Here is a 5,955-nt window from a genome sequence, read left to right on the forward strand (position 1 = left end):
AAATTAATGAGATTAAGTTGAAAATAAGATTTTCTACCCACATTTTTACCTACTTACTGACATCAACATAAAGAAGTCCATAAACTAGTAGTTACAAAAAAAGGACTTCCCAATTGCACATACTAATAAAAGTGATAAAATTCCCCTTTAAAATGAGGCACACATAAACAGAATCATAGACTCTTACGAACTGGAATAGACACTGAGAAGTAATCAATCCAACTTTCTACATCACTCAGTTCTCAAACGGAAAAACAAGTGACCATGAAAATTATATACCAATGCCTGAAAGAGAGAGAGATGCTCATTTACTTTCAAAATCACATTGCTATTATAACATAATTTGGAAAAATCTTGTTTTTACAATAAAAAACTATAGAAAGTAAATAGACTTTCTTAAGGAAGATATGAAGATAATAAAGTGAGGAAGAATTTGGAGTGAACCCAATAATTAACTCTGTGTGTAACATTATATCAGCTGATGCTCATTCATGCAGGTATAGTACAATTAAGGATGTTATTTACACTACATTTGATAAAATAAGAATTTCAGGGCTTCCCTGGTGGCGCAGTGGTTGGGAGTCCGCCTGCCAGTGCGGGGGACATGGGTTCGTGTCCCAGTCCGGGAGGATCTCACATGCCGTGGAGCGGCTGGGCCCGTGAGCCATGGCTGCTGGGCCTGTGCGTCCGGAGCCTGCGCTCCGCAGCGGGAGGGGCCACAACAGTGAGAGGCCCGTGTACCGCAAAAAAAAAAAAAAAAAAAAATAAGAATTTCACATTTTAAGAGGAGTATGTAAAAATCAAAGCTGATTATTTATTGTGATGCAACACTCAAAAAGGAGTTTCATATTCTCTAACACTTATTTTTGTAACAACCTCCATTGTGTTGAATTAAAGTTTATTCTATCTCAAGATTGTATAAATCAGAGGGTTCAAGATCTGCCTTCAGACACTATTTCAGTTTGCAGACATTACGCCATTAAAGAAGATGTACAGAAAATAAAAATTTAGCTTACTGGGAACAGGCTTGACTAGCTATCTGGAAGAGCCTCACTTCTCAACTACTGCCATTAACCTTGTCCAAAATATGAAATTACTATAATCAATTTTACAAGATTTCCCCACATTTCTCTACACAAACACACACGCCTTTTTAGATAGCTGAAGGTGGTAGCCAAAAAAAACCAAATCTGAACAAACTTTCATTAACTTAGGACGTACATATTCCTCAAAGGAGAATCCAATCTCATTAATGTTCTGTCTGTATAAATACACTTTGAAATGGCATTATGTGACCTTACTTTGAATGCCATCTTATTCATAATTTCACAGATCTTTAAAAAATAGATCCAGGATTTTTTTTTACTCTTTAAAATGTGATTTTCTGACAGCCCCAAACCTATGGGATGCAGCAAAAGCAATTCTAGGAGGGAAGTTTATCGCAATACAATCCTACCTCAAGAAACAAGAAAAATCTCAAATAAACAACCTAACCTTATACCTAAAGCAATTAGAGAAAGAAGAACAAAAAAGCCCCAAGTTAGAAGAAGGAAAGAAATCATAAAGATCAGAAATAAATGAAAAAGAAATGAAGAAAATGATTAGCAAACATCAATAAAACTAAAAGCTGGTTCTTCAAGAAGGTAAACAAAATTGATAAACCATTAGCCAGACTCATCAAGAAAAACAGGGAGAACACTCAAATCAACAGAATTAGAAATGAAAAAGAAGTAACAACTGACACGGCAGAAATACAAAGGATCATGAGAGATTACTATAAACAACTATATCCCAATAAAATTGACAACCTGAAAGATATGGACAAATTCTTAGAAAAGCACAACCTTCTAAGACTGAACCAGCAAGAAATAGAAATTATAAACAGCAAACACTGAAACTGAAACTGTGATTAGAAATCCTCCAACAAACAAAACCCCAGGACCGGATGGATTCAGAGACGAATTCTATAAAACATTTAGAGAAAAGTTAACACCTATCCTTCTCAAACTCTTCCAAAATATGGCAGAGGGAGGAACACTCCCAAACTCATTCTAAAAGGCCACCATCACCCTGATACCAAAACCAGACAAAGATGTCACAAAAAAAGAAAACTACAGGCCAATATTACTGATGAACACAGATGCAAAAATTCTCAACAAAATACTAGCAAACAGAATCCAGCAGCACATTAAAAGGATCATACACCATGATCAAGTGGGGTTTATCCCAGGAATGCAAGGATTCTTCAGTATATGCAAATCAATCAATGTGATACACCATATTAACAAACTGAAGGAAAAAAAAAACATATGATCATCTCAAAAGATGAAGAAAAAGCTTTCAACAAAATTCAACACCCATTTATGATAAAAAGTCTCCAGAAAGTAGGCATAAAGGGAACTTACCTCAACATAATAAAGGCCATATATGACAAACCCACAGCCAACAACTTTCTCAATAGTGAAAAACTGAAACCATTTCCTCTAAGATCAGTAAAAAGAGAAGGTTGCCCACTCTGACCATTATTATTCAACATAGTTTTGGAAGTTTTAGCGACAGCAATCAGAGACGAAAAAGAAATAAAAGGAATACAAATTGGAAAAGAAGTAAAACTGTCACTGTTTGAAGATGATATGATACTATACATAGAGAATCCTAAAGATGCCACCAGAAAACTACTACAGCTAATCAATGAATCTGGTAAAGTAGCAGTATACAAAATTTATGCATGAAATCTCTTGCATTCTTGTACACTAATGATGAAAAATCTGAAAGAGAAATTAAGGAAACACTCCCATTTACCATTGCCACAAAAAGAAATCTCTTGCACTGTTGGCAGGAAAGCAAATTGACACAGCCACTACGGAGAACAGTATGGAGGTTCCTGAAAAATCTAAAAATAGAACTGCCATATGACCCTGCAATCCCACTACTGGGCATATACCCTGAGAAAACTATAATAGAGAAAGAGTCACGTACCACAATGTTCATTGCAGCACTATTTACAATAGCCAGGACATTGAGGCAACCTAAGTGTCCATCGACAGATGAATGGATAAAGACATGGCACATATATACAATGGAATATTACTCAGCCATAAAAAGAAATGAAATTGAGTTATTTGTAGTGAGGTGGATGGACCTAGAGTCTGTCATACAGAGTGAAGTAAGTCAGAAAGAGAAAAACAAATACCATATGCTAACACACATATATGGAATCTAAAAAAAAATTGGTTCTGAAGAACCTAGGGTCAGGACAGGAATAAAGACGCAGATGTAGAGAATGGACTTGAGCACACGGGGAGGGGGAAGGGTAAGCTGGGATGAAGTGAGAGAGTGGCATTGATATATATACACTATCAAATGTAAAATATATAGCTAGTGGGAAGCAGCCGCATAGCACAGGAAGATCAGCTCCGCGCTTTGTGACCACCTAGAGGGGTGGGATAGGGAGGGTTGGAAGGAGATGCAAAAGGGAGGAGATACGGGGAAATATGTGTAGGTATAGCTGATTCACTTTGTTATACAGCAGAATCTAACACAACATTGTAAAGCAATTATATTCCAATAAAGATGTTTAAAACATTGCAGAATAGGAACCAAAGTTAAAAAACAACAACAAAAAAAACCAAAATGTGATTTGCTGTGGCATGCCAGATTAGAAAGCTCTGAAACATTAGCAGCATATAGCCACAAAGGTTATGAACTTCTTGGGAAATAGCCTTTTAAATCACAAGGAATATAAAGAACCCCCACAACTGGAAAGATTCTCAAGAATTCTTGCCCATTGGTGTTTCCCAAAACTTTACTTGGAGAGGAAAATGGGAAAAAAATGTTCCAAGATAGCTATTTGATGGCTAAAGTTATCAAAATTTAAGTTTTGCTAAAGATCATAGCCCTTTTTAGCTATTATATATGATGAAGAAAATGTACTTAGATTTGTGTTTTGTGGCTAAAGAAACTAGGCCATCTTATCAGGACAGGGAGAACACCACAATAGCTGCTGTCTTTGAGGTTATAACAGAATTCATTCATTTTCTTAGGAAATATTGTTGCTTTATCAACTAGATGGAGGCACTAACCTAGATGCTGGGAATACAGTGATCTCTAAATTAAAATTTTTTCCTTTATTTATTTTTCATTTAAAAACTTATACAATATCCAAACTCCCTTCTAATTTAGGAGGCATTCCCACTGAATCTAGTTATGGTGCAGGTAGTGCTCTGTCTTCCCCCTTGGAAGCCAAGGGGGAGGCTCCTTCCTTGGAGCATACAGTGCAGACACATGAGTGAGATTCAACCCCTCCAGTGCTGCTTCCTGGACTTTCCATTTAGAATGAGTGACCCAAAGACAAAAAAAGCATTATTAGCCTCTTTTGCCTTCTTGGTTTCTGCCCATTTTTCAAGCATCTTCCTCCATCTCCTGTTGATTCTTTGGCATTCCATTACTTTTTTGTTTTGTTTTGTTTTGTTTAACATAGCTAGCTGGATTTTGTATATTATAATCAAGAACCCTGATTAATGCAGTCACTAAGTAGCAAATAAACAGTAGTGCTGAATTCACAATCAAGATGTATAGTGAGAATCAGTGGAGAAATATTCCGCTTTTTTAGATGCTCTGCATCATTCACCACCAAGTACTAGCTTCCAAAACTCTGCTCAGCAATCTGAAAGAAGGTTTTAGATTCATTGTCAGGGCAGTCAATCGTGTGGAAAATAAAATAACAGTATGTCAAAACTTGGTTATCTGCCTTGCTTTAAGATTTGTATGCCAATCACAAGTTATATTCCACACCAAGTTTTGTTGGTTGTCAAACGGAAAGGAGGTGGGCTGGATTTAAGAACTGAAGACTAGAGCTGCCACGCAAAAGACAAGCTCATTCAAAAATGGATTACCTTAGGGGAGTTTGAGATGTTTGGCAGGTAATCTGAGGTTGTTAACACCCTGAACCTGAAGCTTTAAGCGACAAGCAGTAATTCATTTCAATAATTACATTAGGGCTTCCCTGGTGGCGCAGTGGTTGAGAGTCCACCTGCCGATGCAGGGGACACGGGTTCGTGCCCCGGTCCGGGAAGATCCCACAATAACGGAGTGGCTAGGCCCGTGAGCCATGGCCGCTGAGCCTGTGCGTCCGGAGCCTGTGCTCCGCAACGGGAGAGGCCACAACAGTGAGAGGTCCGCATACCGCAGGGGGAAAAAAAAATGCTGGAGAGGGTGTGGAAAAAAGGGAACCCTCTTGCACTGTTGGTGGGAATGTAAATTGATACAGCCACTATGGAGAACAGTATGGAGGTTTCTTAAGAAACTACAAATAGAACTACCATATGACCCAGCAATCCCACTACTGGGCATATACCCAGAGAAAACCATAATTCAAAAAGACACATGCGCCCCGATGTTCACTGCAGCACTATTTACAATAGCCAGGGCATGGAAGCAACCTAAATGTCCATCAACAGATGAATGGATAAAGAAGATGTGGTATATATATACAATGGAGTATTATTCAGCCATAAAAAGGAACGAAATTGGGTCATTTGTAGAGACGTGGATGGATCTAGAGACTGTCATACAGATTGAAGTAAGTCAGAAAGAGAAAAACAAATATCATATATTAACGTATGTATGTGGAACCTAGACAAATGGTACAGATGAACCGGTTTGCAGGGCAGAAATTGAGACACAGATGTAGAGAACAAATATATGGTCACCAAGGGGGAAAGCGGACGGGGGGTGTTGGTGGTGGTGGGATGAATTGGGCGATTGGAATTGACATGTATACAGTGATGTATATAAAACTGATGATTAATAAGAGCCTGCTGTATAAAAAAAAATGTAATGTGATATCACTGGGAGATCAGCTCGGTGCTTTATGTCCACCTAGGGGGTGGGATAGGGAGGGTGGGAGGGAGATGCAAGATGGAGGGGATGTGGGGATATATGTATATGTATAGC

Source organism: Neophocaena asiaeorientalis, unplaced genomic scaffold (assembly GCF_003031525.2).
Source record: "Neophocaena asiaeorientalis asiaeorientalis breed wild unplaced genomic scaffold, Neophocaena_asiaeorientalis_V1.1 scaffold230, whole genome shotgun sequence".
NCBI lineage: Eukaryota > Metazoa > Chordata > Mammalia > Artiodactyla > Phocoenidae > Neophocaena > Neophocaena asiaeorientalis.